This window comes from Microtus pennsylvanicus, chromosome 4, assembly GCF_037038515.1.
Source record: "Microtus pennsylvanicus isolate mMicPen1 chromosome 4, mMicPen1.hap1, whole genome shotgun sequence".
Taxonomy (NCBI): Eukaryota; Metazoa; Chordata; class Mammalia; order Rodentia; family Cricetidae; genus Microtus; species Microtus pennsylvanicus.
This window is the reverse complement of record NC_134582.1, coordinates 111833139-111851162: the sequence shown is the minus strand read 5'-3', so window position 1 is coordinate 111851162 and position 18024 is coordinate 111833139. Positions and strand designations below refer to the sequence as shown.

At 38.6% G+C, this 18024-nt stretch overlaps 1 long non-coding RNA gene across 4 annotated transcripts in view; it reads right to left on the bottom strand.

The window, feature by feature from the left end:
• Positions 1-18024, bottom strand: part of LOC142848321 (uncharacterized) — a 236152-nt gene that overhangs the window by 125673 nt on the left and 92455 nt on the right. The gene's annotated exons all lie outside the window — the stretch shown is intronic.

Below are 18024 nucleotides of genomic sequence, written 5' to 3'. Positions count from 1 at the left end.
GAGTGCCACTTTTTGCACCTTTATGCACATCTTTCCATACTGGTCGTTGTCATGGCTTATAGAATGGGACTGTTGAGATGCTTCCCTTCACAGTCAGCTTACACCGCACTTTCTTAAACCATGGGAGTTAGACCACAGGAAAGGGGTTCTCAGGTCAATCCTCCTCAGATCATCTGAGTCCTGAGTCTTAAGTGTGAAGTGTCTTTAGCAAAAGGGTCCCACTCTCAGCTCCTGAAGACAACTGAGGTCTCCATCAGTAATCAATACTGTTTTGGGAGCCAACCATTTTGAAAGGAAGTTTCTCATACCCAGTACAGGGAGTTTTGTCAGTCAACTTTTTCTTTGGGGAACATTGTCAGCTCAAGTGGTTTAACTTTATATATAACAATTTTAGATAAATATAAAATAATGGATTCCTTGAGGCTTTATCAAATAATCTTGGTGTTATTTGTCCGTGTCTTTTTTACGCTTTCTGTATTGACTGCCTTCCCTTTACCCAGTGGGAATCCCCTCCCAAGTTATTCTATTTCCTACTTCATATTATATTACTTGTATCTTGCTATTCTCCTCCCAAGATTCCCTCACCTATGGTCCCTTTATACTTTCCTGAATTCTGTGGTTACTCCATACTGTATACTCACATCTGAAAACTTGTAGCTAGGAACCACTGATGAGAAAGAACACGGGATGTTTATCTTTTTGAGTCTGAGTTTTATCACTCAATATAATATTTTCTAGGTCCATTCATTTATCTGGAATTTTCATAATTTCATTTTTATTTACAGCTGAATAGTATTCCATTGTATATACTCACATTTTTTTTTACCAGCTCATCAGCTGATGGCCATTTAGGATGTCCATTTCCTCGGTACTGTGAATAGAGTTGCAATGAATACTGCTAACAAGTTATCTCTGGAGTAGGAGGTCAAATCCTAGGGGCCTGTACCAAGGAGCAGACAGATGGTAGATTTATTTTTAGATTTTTGAGGATCTTCCATATTGATCACCAGAGTGGCTGCAGCAGGTCTCATGTACACCAGCAGTGACTGGGGGTTCTTCTTTCTCTACAACCTCTGCAGTGTTTGCTGTCAGTTGTTCTGTTGATCTTAGCCCTTCTGGTTGGGGTGAGGAGAACCTGCAATGTTGTTCCATTTGTATTTCTCTAATTGCTAAGGATAATGAATGCTATTTGGGGGTATTTCTTTGCTGTTTTTCTTTCTCTTATTGGTAAGTTTCTGTTTCGATCCTAAGCCCATTTTTTTTTAGTTGGGTAATATGTTTTCTTGACTCTGTTTTCTGAGATTTTTTTGTGTATTCTGCATATTAGTCTATTGTTAGATGTGTAACTGGCATAAATTCTCTCCTGTTCTCTAGGTTTCTCCTTCATTTGTGTGACTGTTTCCCTAGCTGTGCAGAAGCTTTTTCATTTTATAAGAGTCCATATTTCAATTGCTGGCCTTAACTCCTTGACAAATGGAGTTCTTCAGAAAGTCCTTTCCTACAACTGTATCCTGTAGGGTACTGTCAATGCTGTCTTCTAGTTGTTTTCGTGTTTCATGTTTGAAACTGAGGTTTTTGATCCATGTGGATCTAATTTGGGGCAGTGTGATAGACATGGATGTGTTTGTATCTTTCTTCATGTGAAGATCTGGTTTTCACAGTACCAGTTAATAAAGCTGCAGCCTTTTCTTTAGAATATGAGTTTATTTTTTGCTTCTTAGTTAACTATTAAATGGTGATATATTAAGTACCCCCGTTTTGTACCATTGATCTACATGTTTGATTTTGTGCCATTACTTATAGCTTCACAGTGTATCTTGATCTGCAATAGCAATAACCCCCAGTCTTTCTTTCTTTCTCTTTTTTTTTTTTGGTTCAGGATTGTTTTGGCTGTTGGGGATGGTCCTTTGGACTTGTTCTTAATATACCACAGTGTTTTGGTAACAGACAGGAAAAGAAAAACAAAGAAAATTTAGTCTGGAGCTTTAGAGTTCCATTTTTCTTCTTGAAAGTCTTTCAAAGAAAGTCTATGGCTTCGCTACATTGGAGGAGTTCAGTTCATCCGATAGGGGCTGTCTGGAATCCTGTGCTCTGCCTAGAGAGTCGAATGTGGACTCATTCTATTACTATGGTTACATGCTTACAAGAAGGTAAGATATTATTAGAGGTTATCAATCAAATTTGGAAAATTTTACTTTTCCTGCAGTTTTTTTTTCTTTTGGGGGCCCTCTACTCAGCTCCCAAATAAATACATGGAAACTTATTTTTACTTATAAATTCCTAGCCATAGCTTGGCTTGTTTTTAGCCAGTTTTTCTAACTTAAATTATCCCATTTCTCTTTAATTATATTTTGCCTCAGGGTTTTTTTTTTTTTTTACCTTTTTTTGGTTATTTATATCTTTCTTTCCTCCTTACTCTGTGACTGGCAATTTGGCTGTGAGGCTGGCCCTTGGCGTCCTCCTCTCCTTCTCCTTTTCTTGCTCCTCCCTCTCTCTAGATTCCTCCTCCCTTTTATTCTCTCTGTCTGGCCGCTGCGCCTGTTCCTTTCTCCTGCCTGGCTATTGGCCATTCAGCTCTTTATTAGACCAATCAGATGTTTTAGGCAGGCAACGTAACACAGCATTACAGAGTTAAACAAATGCAACATGAAAGTATGCAATATATCTTTGCATCATTAGGCAAATATTCCATAACATAAACAAATGTAACGCACTTTAAACTAATATTCCACAATAGTCTCTTTCACTCTGAAGCACTCAAGCTCTGTCAGTAAGAAGGGTACATTTTGGAGGCTTTATGAATTTGGTTGGGAACTTATTTTCAACTTTTTCATCATATTCCAAGACACTATTTGACTCCAAATCTGGTGGTGTGTTGGTTGAAGGCATGCACCTGTGCTAATCACTTCTTGCTTCTTTACAAATATTGCTGAGATAACATAAAATAAGTATTCTCCTCTCCTCCTTTCATGGTTTAATTGCAAAAATATAAAAGTTGTCTTAAAGAAAGAGGTTAAACATTCCCAACTCATGTTGACTGATTTTTTCATTTTAATGGGAATGTTTAGCTCTGCTTGACATGCTGTGATGACATAGATTAGAGTACAAACAGTGTGTCATGTAGAAACACATATCTGTGATATTGACTCTAATTGTATCTATTCTCTTTGTAGGAGATGCTCATTCCATAAGACATATTGAATTATTTGCTTCCTCTTACAGATGAATTATTTTATATTGAAACAGTTATCTTTTGGAAATACGATGCGTTTAGGCATGTATTTACCTGAACACAGCACTTAAAAAGAAGGCCACAGACGAGCCAAGGCAGAGACAAGATCAGAATTTGTTCTGAATTTGAAAATAATATTTATTTTCTGTTTTATACCAGAGCCAATAAATATGAACTCAGTTTTAAAACCCAAGAACCTTTTGGAGAATGCCTTGTATGTAGTGATTGTCATTGTGAACAACGAGGCTGGAGGACCTTCAGCTTCCCTGTGTGTCTGACTGTATCCTGTGTGTAACTATCAGTGTAATACAATCAGACAGCTAATTACATCTGTTAAAGGCAACTAAGCTGATTACTTCTTTGTTCTAGACCATTTTTTCCAAATGATCGATCACTAACTGTATTGAATGACTGGAATCACACAGATGATTATATAGCGAATATAATCTAGATGCTCGCATTGCATTTATTCTACTGGTATTTTAATGTATCAACATTATTAGGGTAAGGTAATATGAAAGCCTACTCCTTTTTTTTTTAATCTAAACAGTATGCCAAACATGCAAAAAAATAAGGCTTTAACCATTATTTGGTGGGTATAAGATTAAGTTGTTAAGCAGCTTTTCATTCCATAAAAATGTATTTTAAACTTTTCTTAATAATCTTATTTTACTATTTGGCTGTATGCTTTGTGATCACAAGAATCTGGAAGACAGGAAGGGAAAGAATGGAAGGAAGAGAGAAACCAGTGGGTATTCTCAGTAATGTTCCAGTCAGTAGATGTGACTCTGGCTCAGCACTCAGACTGTAGACTGGAAGGTGATGGGAAGACAGTCATCAGCTCATTGTCGCCAATGCCAATGAGACATCTGACCTTTCAGCATCTTTGCGAATAAACCAGCAGTGAAGGAGCAGTGGGAAAAATCAACATGATCCAATTGACCATGAGGTCTCTTAGGTAAATACTGATGATGCTGGCATTCAGGGTTCTTACGGCTTTCTGTGGCTTCTTTAGACTGGGGAATTGTTCTCATTGCAACAGACAACCCTGTCATTTCATGCTGTGGTAATAAGGAAACGGCCTCTGGTGGGAAACCCTGGCTCACTGCGTGACTAAGAAAAGGGCAGTTATTTCTTCCTCTCACATCAGTTAGCTACAGGTCCACTCAGAACAATATTTACAACAAAGACAGACAAGCTCTATTCAGTATGGTTTTTTTCCAAATAGTTAATATTTTCTTTATTTTAAGTAGGCAATCTATTAATATAATACTAAATCTAAAAGGGACATAAGTAGGTTAATCATGTGTTTTATCATATAATTTAGGATACTCAAAGATTCCTTTAAAATTATGTGTACATGCTATGAATAAAGGAAGCCGAGTGCCCTTGGAGACCAGAAGAAGGCGTCAGCTATCCTGGACCTGGTTACAGGCAGGGGTGAGACATCTGACATTAGTGCTGAGAATCAAGCTGGGATCCTCTGCAAGAACACTGTGCATTCTTAACTACTGAGCCATTTCTCTAGACTATTTCCTTAAAAAATTTTAAACCATATATTTATACTATATTCTCATCATCGCCCCCTCCCTTTCCTCCCTCCAACCTCTCCTAAGCTGTGGACCAAAGGCTTTGCAGATGGGCATGGCTATTGCCTATTCCCTTCTGCCTTGGCAGCTTGTATGCCAACAGGCAGTCCTGTAAAAGCATGTCCTTAGAGGAGGCTTCTAGATCAGATCCAGATCAGTCCCTTTAAGTCCTGTGTCTGAAGGGCACGGCATCTTCAAATTCTGGAAGGCAACCCAGGTCAGCAGAAGTGCTGTATATTGTTTTGGAGTCTCTTGGACGCCCTTGACCAACAGCTCCAAAGGAGGTTTTTCATGCTTGGTCCCTGCTCTTGGGGTATTATCACCCTAAGTGGCATAACTTACTTAAAAAAATATATATGTAATTTAAGTAAACATAAAATAATATTATTCCACTGTGGCTTTTCCAAAAAATCCTTAAGTGTTTTTTTTTAAATCCCCAAATCTGTACTACTTCCCTGCCTCCAATTTTGTCATCTCCCATTTTCCCTATTTCCCCTTCATGTCACCTGTATCTCACTATTAAATTCTCTAGAGGTTCCTCAACACAGACACTTCTTAGTTCCCTGGTTTCTATTGCTGCTTTGGGTTATACGCACATACAAAGAGTGGAACAAGGAATCATACATGAGAGAAGATGCGGTGTTCATCTTTCTGGGTATGGGTTACCCAACTCAGTATATTTTCTAGTTCCACATATTTACCTGAAAATTTCATGATTTTATTCTCTTTATACCTGAATAGGCTTCCTTTGTGTATGTATACAATATTTTCACTAAAAATCCAACTTCATTGCACCCCATAGTTTGAAGAATTTGCCTTCTCTCGTCTAGCTTCTGATGTTTGCTAGTCATTGTTAGCCCTCCTTGGCTTGTAGCCACATCACTGTAATCTTTGCCACTGTCTTTATTCCAGTTTCTGTTCTGTATGCTTATGAAAAGAACAGTTGTAATTGGATTTAGGACCCATATGGTTATTTAGGATGATCTCATTTCACGACTTTAAACCTTACTATATCTGCAAGATCCTTTCCGAAATAAAATCACATTTACAAGTTCTGGGAAGGCATATATTTTTATGAGGTTATCATTGAACCCACTGCCCTTGAAAATAGTTATTGTAGTTGACGATAGGGTCCTTGGAAGTACATTTTTAAAAATGGGCTTTGGAAACCGAACCAACTATCAGCCTGCAGACAATAAAGGAGCCTTCATTAGGGGTGGATGGAGCACCATGGGCCCCCCAGGGATGCAGGAGTGGGTGCTCAGAAGTTTCAGAAAAGCTGCATCTGGGCTATGGATCTACTATTATACCAGGGAAAGACAAGGAAAAGATGATGGTGAGCAGTCACTAATTCAAAGTGAAATGTGAGAGCCAAAGGGACTTCTCTGATAGCCCACTGAAGGCTCACAACTTCCGCAGGGGGGAGGCAAGGCAGTTGAAGGCCAGCCCTTGATTTGATTTGATTAAAAGGTTGTCAAATTGTATGGCAGGGTGTCTATGGACTCTGGGTAGTCAGCTAAGTTTAAGGTAGGACCATGATTGAGAAAGACTGAGATTCCTGATATATTAATGGCGTGTCCAAATTGCTGCACCATAATTTCTGGGCAATTTCCCTGGAGTCCCTGTCACTATAGAAATGGCCACTTCTCCTTGCAGAAATCTAGACCATCTATGAAAGCTAGTGTACTGAATTACTCCTAAAATATTGCATCCTCTTTCAATAGTATCTGCTCATCTCCTGCCCTTGTTAGCTTGAACTGTAAACTCGACACAATTTAGAATAATCTGGAAAGAGAATATCAATGAAAGATTCTTTAGTTCAGATTAGCCTTGGGCTTTTCGGGGGAGGTGGTTGTCTTGTTAACTGGGGGTGGTTTAATCCACTATGAGCAGTATCATTATCTAAGCAAAATCTTCCATGGTTCTTGCTGCGTTTTGTTAGCTTCACTTGAGTTCAATGGTTACAGGCAATGCTGTATGGAAGATACAAGATGTCAGCATGGGCGCCTTCAGTTCTCTCGGCTCTTGGCTGAATAGAATGTGCCTAGCTGCTTAAGTTTCTGCCTTGATTTACTCTTGGTGGTGGCTGAAACCTGTAATTGGAAACCTAACAAACCCCTTTTTAAAGAGCTTTAAACCTTTTCTTCTTTTTAGTCAGGATATTTTATGGCGGCACCAAAAATGAAACTCTGAACCTTCCCTTCTTAGCCACCGAACCAACCTCGTATCTCATACATTCATACACTCAGGCTGTAAAAAGGCTGATTCAGGTCAGGAGCAAGGAACAGATCACCACAAGATGCATATTGAGGCACATGTAGTGCCAGGAGGCCAGGGGTTGGGCTGGAGATGAAAGTGCTGACTCAAAGGGTATGCAGCATAAATTTGGATAAGATGAGAGTTTCTTACTATGGAGACTCTATATTATGATGGAGAAGGATGGCCCTAATAAGGACCCTGAATGGTGTTGGTAGTATGTTGGCCCTTGATTTCTAGTATTTTACCCAGCACCTCTTCTTAAACATTCCAACATGCTTGATGCTTGATTGATATATCATAATCTTTAGTATAATTTCAGAAAGCCAACTTATTCCTGCTTTTTCAAGGCAATTTTACTATCATGAATTAACTCATTGTTTTCATTTAGTATGTATCATTTATTCATTAAAAGATAAATGTTAATGTTTTACATTTCTATCATGGAATACAGTAATCACCATGCTAAAGAGCAACAAAAATAATCAAAATCAAAATAATGATTATTTTTGGTGAGAAGTGACAGTTACAAGGCAAGCAGAGATATTAGAGGCACGAGTGATTTGAATGGAGAGGCCTGTGCTGCAGGGTTTCAAACCTAATGTACAGGAAGAAGACACAATGAAAAGGTCAAGGAGAGAATGCTGTAGACAGAAAGAACCACAGGGGATGGATCTGAGATAGGAAGGAGTTTGGAATATTCTAGGACAGAACTGAACCACGATGGCTGGAATACAGTGAGAGGGGCTTGATAGGAAGCAAGAGAAGCTTGTTTTCCTTTAGGTGCAAGCTGAAACAGCTTAGTTGGCAGAATGATGGCATGTGAATTCTGTCAGCAACATATTGTTGAACCTCATCTACTCTTAAGTATCAAAGTTGTTGGTCTTCTGGCTTTCTGTTTTTCTTTTGTATTGGATAGATCTACAGATGGCAGTAGAATGTCTATCTATGTAAGGTCTCTGTTTTCGTCACTGTTCTGTTGCTGAGAAGAGACACCATGACCAGGGCCACACTTGGGTAGGAAAACATTTCATTGAAGCTGACTGACTATTTCAGAAGTTTAATTCATTATCCTCATGGTGGGAAACACGGTGGCATGCAGGCAGACATGATGCTGGAGTGGTAGCTAGGATTGACAGGCAACAGGAAGAGAGAGAGCCACTTGACCTGGCTTAGACTTCTGACACCCCTGTGACACTTCCTCCAACAAGACCACACCTACTCCAACAAAGCCATATCTCCCAATAGTACCATTGCTTATGAGTCTATAGGGGCCGTTTTCATTCAATGCACCACGGTTTCCTTATATACGGCACTCAATTTTGAGTTCCTGAATCTGCTCTCCTTCAGTCTGTTGTTCTCAACCCTCACAGAAACCCCCTTAAGCATATTTTGACTTCATTACTTTTGGATCAAGGTGTATGTGCCATTGAATTGATAATAAGCTCCCTAGTCATCCTATCATTGTTTTACAGCACCTCTGAAATTGGCTTTAGAAGCATTACATTGGTTTCTGCCAGTGTGAGCGAAGAAGAATACAGACTCTTCCACTTTCATATAATATATAGGCAATGATGGTTGCCATAGAAGCCAGCCTTGGGTGGGGAAACATGACTGAGTAGAAGTTATCAAAGGTTGAAACAACCTTAGTAACCTTCACTACATGAGCATATTTCCAGACTTGGCGAAAGTTATAATCCAAGAATGACCTTTAGAATTATTTAAATTCTATGACTGCTATACAGGATACTTAGAATAGAAATTTCAGATTTCTGAAATCACAAACTATCTGAGAAATAGCTTGTTTGACTATGACACTGGAGTATATTTGAGTAGGGTTCTGAATCCATCTGACTGTACTATTAGGTATGCTCAGAGTTGTCACATTGGAGAAAGACACTTAGAGTTGCTGGTGTTAAGGGTTTTCCTCTGGAAAAAGGAAACCTGATACAAAACCACCAGTAGTGTTTGTTCGAAGCTCAAAGAGCCCATAACATTTTTTTTATTGATTTTTATTGAGCTCTACATTTGTCTCTGTTCCCCTCCCTGCCTCTATCCTCTCCCCATCAACCCTTCCCAAGATCCCCATGCTGGTTTTCTTTGCTTTATGTTTAAAAACCACCTATGAGTGAATACATGTCATAATTGTCTTTCGGTGTCTGGGTTACCTCACTCAAAATAATATTTTCTAGTTCCATTCATCTTCCTGCACAATTCAAGATGTTGTTATTTTTTCTGCTGTGTAGTACTACATTGTGTAAATTTCTCTTATTCATTCTTCGGTTGAGGGGCATTTAGGTTGTTTCCAGGTTCTGGCTATGACAAACAAAGCTGCTATGAACATAGTTGAGCACATGTCCTTGTGGCATGATTGAGCATCCTTTGGATATATACCCAAAAGTGGTATTACTGGGTCTTGAGGAAGGTTGTTTCCTAATTTTCTGAGAAATCGCCACACTGACATCCAAAGGGACTGTGCCAACTTGCATTCCCATCAGCATTGCAGAAATGTTCCCTTTTCTCCATAACTTCTCCAGCATAATTTGTCAAACAAGTATGACAAGAACTTTAAATCTTTGAATAAAGAAATTGAAGAAGCCGGGTGGTGGTGTCACACGCCTTTAATCCCAGCACTCGGGAGGCAGAGGCAGGTGGATCTCTGTGAGTTCAAGGCCAGCCTGGTCTACAAGAGCTAGTTCCAGGACAGGAACCAAAGGAACCAAAAAGCTACAGAGAAACCCTGTCTCAAAAAATCAAAAAAAAAAAAGAAAAAAGAAATTGAAGATACCAGAAACTGGAAAGATCTCCCATGCTCTTGGGTAGGCAGAATTAACATATTAAAAATGGCAATCTTACCAAAAGCAATCTACAGATTCAATACAATGCCCAGAAAAATTCCAGCAAAATTCTTCACAGACCTTGAAAGAATGATACTCAACTTCATATGGGAAAGCAAAAAACCCAGGATAGCCAAAATAATCCTGTACAATAAAAGAACTTCTGGAGGCATCACCATCCCTGACTTTAAACTCTACTACAGAGCTACAGTATTTAAAACAGTCTGGTATTGGTATAAGAACAGACAGGAGGACCAATGGAACCTAATAGAAGGCCCAGATATTAATCCACACACCTTCGAATACCTGATTTTTGACAAATAAGCAAAAAATATCAAGCATATTTAACAAATGGTTCTGGCATAACTGGATATCAATATGTAGAAGAATGAAAATAGACCCATATCTATCACCATGTGCAAAACTCAAAGACCTTAACATAAAGCCAGCCACATTGAACCTCATAGAAGAGAAAGTGGGAAGTACACTTGAATGCATTGGCACAGGAGACCACTTCCTAAATATAACCCCAGCAGCACAGACACTGAGAGAAAAATTAACAAATGGGACCTCCTGAAACTGAAAAGCTTCTGTAAAGCAAAGGACACAGTCAACAAAACAAAACGACAGCCTACAGAATGGGAAAAGACCTTCACTAACCCCACATCAGACAGAGGTCTGATTTCCAAAATATACAAAGAACTCAAGAAATTGGTCATCAAAAGAACAAATAATCCAATAAAAAAATGGAGTACAGACCTAAACAGAGAACTCTCAAAAGAGGAATCTAAAATGGCTGAAAGACACTTAAGGAAATCTTCAACATCCTTAGTCATCAGAGAAATGCAAATCAAAACAACTCTGAGATTCCATTTTACACCTGTAAGAGGCCATAACATTTTGTGTGAGAGAGAAGCTATAGTTTTATTCTTCTTTGCACAGGAACAATGTCCATAGTGCTGTGGACATGCCACGAATTTAGGTTAGGGAAATTTGGGGTTGAATAAGTTAGAGTTCCTGTGCTTGTTAAATTCTCTACCTTTCTGAGGAAGGAAGTTCATGGCCCTTTGCAGACTTGGAACAACAGAATGAAAAGAGAGTCTTATGTTTATAATTGCCTTCGGGAAAATTATTATAGGGAACGAAAAGGCAATTTCACAACTACTCAAAATATCTGTTACCCACGTACAGAGAACACTGTTCACAACCATGTGACTCCTAAGGTCTTGCTATGTGTCAGCTCTGGGTATGGTCCCTTATAACCCTCTACAGTTTGTTCCCAAGCAAGCCTTGAAAGCCTAACCAAAACCCAATTACTTACCCAAAATATTAATTGTTATCCAGTAGAAGCTCTTAATTAAAAAAAATGTTAAATGATGTTACTAAAATTCCACTCTGTGATAGCTGAACTGGAGGGAATGATTTACAAGCTTAGAGAATACAAATGCATCTTTCAAAAGGTTTAGAAGTCTGAAAAATCAAAGGAATACCACAGCCACCAAACCCTCTAGATGTGGCTTATGAGGAGATGATTCACAGGCTTTCTCATACTAGGTTGGAAGATTTTGTTCTTTGTGTCCCCTAAGGGAGAACTAGACCAATAGAAAGGAGTTGAGGTTGGTGCAAAATAACAGCTGTGAGGCCTGAAGTTTACCCTCAAGGAAATCATCAAAGTGTATTCCCTGGTGACTTCTTTCTATCTATCATTTCTTTCCTTTTTTCCAGATGTCTCTCTCTCTGTGTGTGTGTGTGTGTGCATCCTGTAATCACTCAATCATTCTTTCTCTAACTCTCCCTTTCTTACTTTATGTAAGTCTATATGGATATAAGTCTGACCTTATTATCTGCTGTGGTTGTGTTATATAAAGTCATAAACACTAAGCCAGCATTTTGGAGAGAAAATCAGAATCAGGGCCTTTGAGCTTCTGGTCATAACATTTTGAACAACTCATCAATGCATAATCCAGAATTCTATTTTAAATAATTCTTAAATTACACCCCCACATACACATACATACGTACATTCATATGTTTAACATTAACTCATGGTAAACTGCTGCCTACTTCATTTCCAAATAAAGCTTAGCTAACACATATGCATACGTAATTTTTTTCAGAAGGCACATCCCATAGCCGTCTTGTGTTTAGGGACACTGGACAGCTTTAGCCACTATTCATAGAGGACCTTTAAACAGTAAAATCACCAAAAAAGGCATAAACATGTAAAATGTGCGGGCATTAGATTGGCAGTGGAAAGACTCTTGCTTACAACACAAGAGCAGAAACAGGAGAGCAGAACCTAGGTAGCTATATGCAATCTCTGCTGGAATCCTGACTCTTGAGCTACTCATATCTCCCTCAGTCTGCACATCTGCAAATGGCTACAAAAGCACAGGAAGAATTTATTTGGGGTTCGTAAATGATAAATTCAAACATTGAGTTATAAGTGCTAAGTCCATAGCAGTACAGATATGGAATTTGTTAATGTGATTATGTATATATTACATAATTCCCATTCTTTTCTACTCTGTTCTTGTCAAATGCATTTGTACATATGTGTCAAGGAAAACGTTAGGAAAGTAGATTATCTTTAGATAGGTACAAATTGCTGGTGGTTGTACTTCTAAAAAGGGTGAGGTTTTTACTAGTTGAGATGAATTTGAAATATGACCCGTCAGATGAACTCATGTGTATCTTTAGGCACCATGAATGGCATGAGCACACCCAGGACATCAGAGCATGACTGACAACATGTCTGCCTGCCTAAAATTAGGAGAACTAAATATAGCACATCCCATCTTAAAGACTTAATATGTATCCTGATTGACGGGGGCGTTCTACATGACAGGAAATAGGCAAAGGCAATCCCATGGCCAGCCCAAGCAAGTGTGGAAGGGACAGAGAGTCCTTGAAGCTCAGGACAGAAGGGATATGAACCAGGCCAAGGGTGGAGGGAAGTGTTCTTTGTGTCCCTTTCACCCACAAGAACAGAGAACAGGAATTTACTTTCTTTGTCCTAATAATCGTGAGAACTGACATGACTATGAAATAAAGTGAAGAAATTCTACCCACAAGACTCAAGAAGCAGCAAGATTTGTCATAATTAATAACATAAAGACTAAATTTGTGCTGAGTGTAGGAGCACAAACTGTAGGGAGGGGAAGGCGTCCCGAGTGAGTGAAGTCCTGAGTAAACGTGTGTTTTGTCGTGAGCTGGGCCTGTGCAGGACCCCAAGACCAATGGGTCTACAGGAAACTGACAAAGCTGTTACTCATATGGGCTAGGTTCAGGAGGAAAGGCGAAGCTCTCCTTTTGAGCCAGACTAGGAGTGTTTATGAGCAGCTGTGTGTGCAAAGATTAGCTACTGTGGCTTTCTCCTAGATGGTTATGGACTGAGACTGGTCTTACAGAGACCTCCTACAGAGACTAGCCAACTGCTCTCACTGTGTGCACATAGTAAGCCTACCAAGGTTCTGGTGTGTGTGTGTGCCCTTTCTTGATTCCCTCACTTCCCTTAGCTAGGGTACTGGGACCCAAGCTGTGTGGAATGGTTTTACCTTGGGGATTTGTGGGAAAGATTAATAAGCAAGCTGATAAAATTCTCGAAGCTCGGTTGAATCAGTTGTTTGATGTGATGGTACCAGAGGCAATCGCAGTTCTCACAGAAATTATAATCCTCACAAAGGATGTACTCTAATAAACTATGATAGAAAAAAATCATTAGGAAGACACAACAGAAGAGACAAGTTTAAGAGCTAGCATTTTGGAGTTTCAAACAAAATTCGAAAGCGAATAGAGTATTTTTTGAAATTAAAAATGCAAAAAGAAGGAACATAAATTATAATGTAAGAAGAGAGCATTCCTAACAAAGCAAAGTCTACTTCAGAAGAATCTTGAAATTCTACAACAGAGAGCTATGATTTGTTAGAATAAAAAATTTGATGGTTGGTTTAAATATCGAGTTAGACACATTTGAAGAGAGATTCAGTAACCTGGAAAATCGTTTTTTAAAAATCCAAAATACAGTACATAATGTATAGTGGGGGTTATGCTAAAGCCAAGTTATCTACCATGAAGTCATATTAACATAGAACAATAAAGCAAAGGGGAGCTAAATACTCAAAGTCTGTGGTTTGGGAAGCAGTTATTAAATTGATAGTATTTAGGCTTTGCTAAGTCAAATATTCTGAATGGTTTTAAATTATAAACCTAGTATGTGAAGCAATGTATTTCATTACTGCATTTTTTACATCCTCTTTGTTGTCTCCCCTCCATATCTGTCCTTCCTCTTGTCCCTCTTCTTCCCTCTACTTTCATGTCCCTAGCATTACATTTTTCCTTTTGTTTTCCTCTCCTCATCCTGCCCTTAATATTTCTATTTGCCTTCTCTGGTTTCATTTCTATTTTCAGTTACCCTCCCAGTACATATTGCAGTTATAGAAAACTTAAATTCTGGGATCTGCATGTGAGAAAACCCGTGAGACCATTGTCTCCTAAGTCTGGTATACTTAGGAGAATAATCTCCATTCTTCTACTTTCCAGGAAATGGGACAATTTCATTCTTCTGTGTGGATGAATGAGATTCCTTCTCACCACATTCAAAGTGGTGGAAAAGAAGAGAGCAAATGACTGGTGTGGGAAACAGAAGAATATTGCTGATGACTATAGAAACCAGTTCGTAGAAATCAACATGGATGTCTCTTAAAAAGCTCAAAGCTAAATGACCACATAAAAGTGAGAGAGAGCCCTGGAACCCTGGGAGCCTGAAATAGCTATTGTGCCTTTGTTACTTTCAGGTAGCTCTGAGACTCTTCAGTTTGTGCTTCTGAAGTGACTCATGGTGGTCTCTAGAGTTATTTTAACGAGAAACTCAGGGTGAGGCTGACTGTGCCAGAAACTCCATGTTAGAAAGCTAGCATTAGCCGGATGGTGGTGGTGCACACCTTTAATCCCAGCTCTTGTGAGGCAGAGGCAGGAGGATCTCTGTGAGTTCGAGCCCAGCTGGGTCTACATGAGTTAGTTTCAGGACAGATAGGACTGTTACACAGAGAAAGCCTGTCTTGAAAAACAAGAAGAAAAAGGAAGAAAATTAGTTTTGAGGTACCCAATATCAGACCAACTTCTGCAGAAACAAATGAGGCCAGGGACTGAATTCAACCACTTCACTAGAAATACAAGTCACCCTGTTATGAAATGACTTTCTAACAAATGCTATGGGCTACACACTTGAGGGAGGCTCTCACATTGCTACAACTGTGCTTGTCTCACTGTGGACAACAGAGAAGCTGCATAACTGGGACACTCCCACAATGCTCTGAACAATTTCTCCTAGCTGATCATTTTTTACTACACTCATTGGCTGTTAATTTATTTGTATATGTATACGTGTGTGTGTGTGTGTGTGTGTGTGTGTGTATATGTTTGGCTTTTTGTTTCTACTTTTTGGAGTTCTTTACAGATTTTAGGTTAATCTTTTGCCAACATAGTCAGTAAATGTTTACTCCCATTTTGCAGACTGCTTGCTACTTTACTCTGCTGATAGTTATTTTTTCTGTATATAAGTCTCACACGATCTCTTTTGTAATGTCTGCAACTAATTGCTGAGCTCTGGAAGTCTTTTCCAGGAAGCCCTTGCCTATGTGTATGTCTTAAAACATTTCCCTTGCCAATCTTATGGTTTCAGATTTTACATGAAGCATTTTTTTTTTAATTTTAATTGTTTTTGTCCTGGGTGAGAGAGGCAAATACTGTTTTATTTTTTTTTATGTATATATATCCAATATTCTCAGCAAACTTGTTGAAGAGGTTGTCTTTTTATATAGTGTATATTTTTGACATCTTGGTTTTGCTGAGTGGTTTTCAGTTCTATGCCGTTGGTACACGTCTACTTCTGTGCTGCGGCCATGCTGTTTTTGTCACTATGGCTCCATAGCACAATTTGAAATAAAATGTGTGGCACACTCCGCTTTGTTCTTAAGATGGCTTTGGCTATTCAGGGTATTTCTGTGTTTTCATATGGGCCCTATTACTTCCTTTTCTAGTACTGTGACGATGTCATTGGGGTTTTGATTCAGATTGTTTTGAGTCCTGTAGATTATGTTAGGTAGCACAGCCAAGTTCACAGCAATTTTGCTGATCCATGAACTTTGGTGGGGGAATCTTTCCAAATTCTAATATCTTCTTTCATTTTTTTCTGTGTTTTAAAAGTTTTTACTACAGAAGTCTCTCAACTCCTTGGTTAGTTTTTCTTGTTTGGTGTTTTATTTTACGGAAGCTGTGAAAGTTTGCACAACTGACTTTCTGCCTCAGAAAAGATTACCTTGAAGAATACAGCAGCATGCTTTCGGTTGGAGAGATATTAATAGAGATTTGCCAAATTTCCACATCATACTTTGTGAAATAATTTGATTTCCATGAAGAGAGATGGCATTTCCTATTTTACTATAACATAACTGGGTAGTTTAAGGAACTAGAAATGGGACCCAGAAGAAAACATCCTCTTTCTCCTTATGATTAAGCTTATGTCTATTTGGTTCTTTTTTCTTTTTACCCAATTATAAATAGCATTAACATCTTTCTGATTTTGACTCAAACCAGAGCAACACTCTTGTCTTCTTCAGTAAATTGAAATGAGATAAGATAAACTGCTTGAGTATAATCAGTTTGAACTCAATATCCAACTGTGAGTTCATGTCACCTGAAGAAGGTTTTGAATACATGCGAATCCAAAGCTGATATAGGTGGTGAGAATTACTTGGTATGTTTTTTCTTCAGTGTTCCTCAGATAAATGGTAATAATGAATAGTCAACCAATCTTGATTTTCTGGGAAGATGCCACATTCTAGAATGCTATTTTTAAGAGAGTGTCCTTTTTCATCTATCTTACATTTTTGGTGCCCCAAGTTGCAGGAAACACAGGTTGTACAAGCTGATTTGAACCAGTCAGTTTCTCAAGATTTTATTAGCTTTTATTTTTAAATACTTTCCTATTAAGTCCCAATTCAGTTTCTTCTAGCTTGCACAATACGGATTCTTTGTTCTCATTTCAAAGTATTGCCTATGAGTTACAGGAAATCCTTGGAGATGTCTTTTATGAACTAGCCAATGGCTTTTACATATTTGTCTAATTTGAGCCCTTTTGTTAATCACGTGTACTTGGAGAGATGACTAATACTGGCAGATATTGACCAGAACACCAACTGTGGTCCATTAGAAATTCAGAGGCAGCCCCCTCCTTCATCTTCTGTCTCCGGGGTTTTGGAGGATATTGCTTAGTGTTTACAATGTTTCTTTATTCTTGTAAACAGAAGCCTGGAGAAAAATCAATGCTTAGTCTCTCCCTGCAAATAAACTTGCTTGCAGTTCATTTTCTTAGGCTATAAATTCCGAGAATTACTACTCATCCTACAAAAATGGCTTGAAAATGGGCAAGTAGACACAAATACACTCAGACCGTAGACTGTGTTTTGGGTTTAATGGGTGTAGGTGAGGGAGAGAATATCTATACTGTATTGTTAGTGGTTGGGCACAGAAGAAGACACCAGAATCCTGTTGCAAAGCATGAGTGTAATTTGAAGCACCTAACCGGGTAACCAATAACTAGAGCATCAAAAGCATTAACACGCATGGCTACTTGATGCTTCTAAATAATTTCTACATCAAATAGTAACAATGTGTTTAATTGACTGTCATAAATATAGGGCTGACATATCAGATCACTGTAGTTTAGCACAACATGCTATTAACAAACCAGAAAGTTAGACTTTTACATTTAAAGAGGAAGGTTTGATGAAGGAAAAATAGTAAATTCAATCTCAAGTTATTTATAGGTTTCTCTTTAAAATAAGATTTGTGACTTCTACAGCCTTACTAAGTCAGAGAAGACATAGCAGGAGTGATCTTTTGTTGTTATTTTGTGATGTTTAAGCAGAATAAAAGAAGGAACCATTGTTTCTGTTTTGGGCCTGGCTCATGCACCTGGTTGGGGTAAGTTCTACCTGGTCACAGTCTGTGGATGGACAGAGTAGTCAATGCTTGCTTCACCCTGCGTACAAGCCACTAGAAGTGGATTAGAGGAGCAGGAAAGCATAAATTAAGAGGAGTAAATAAA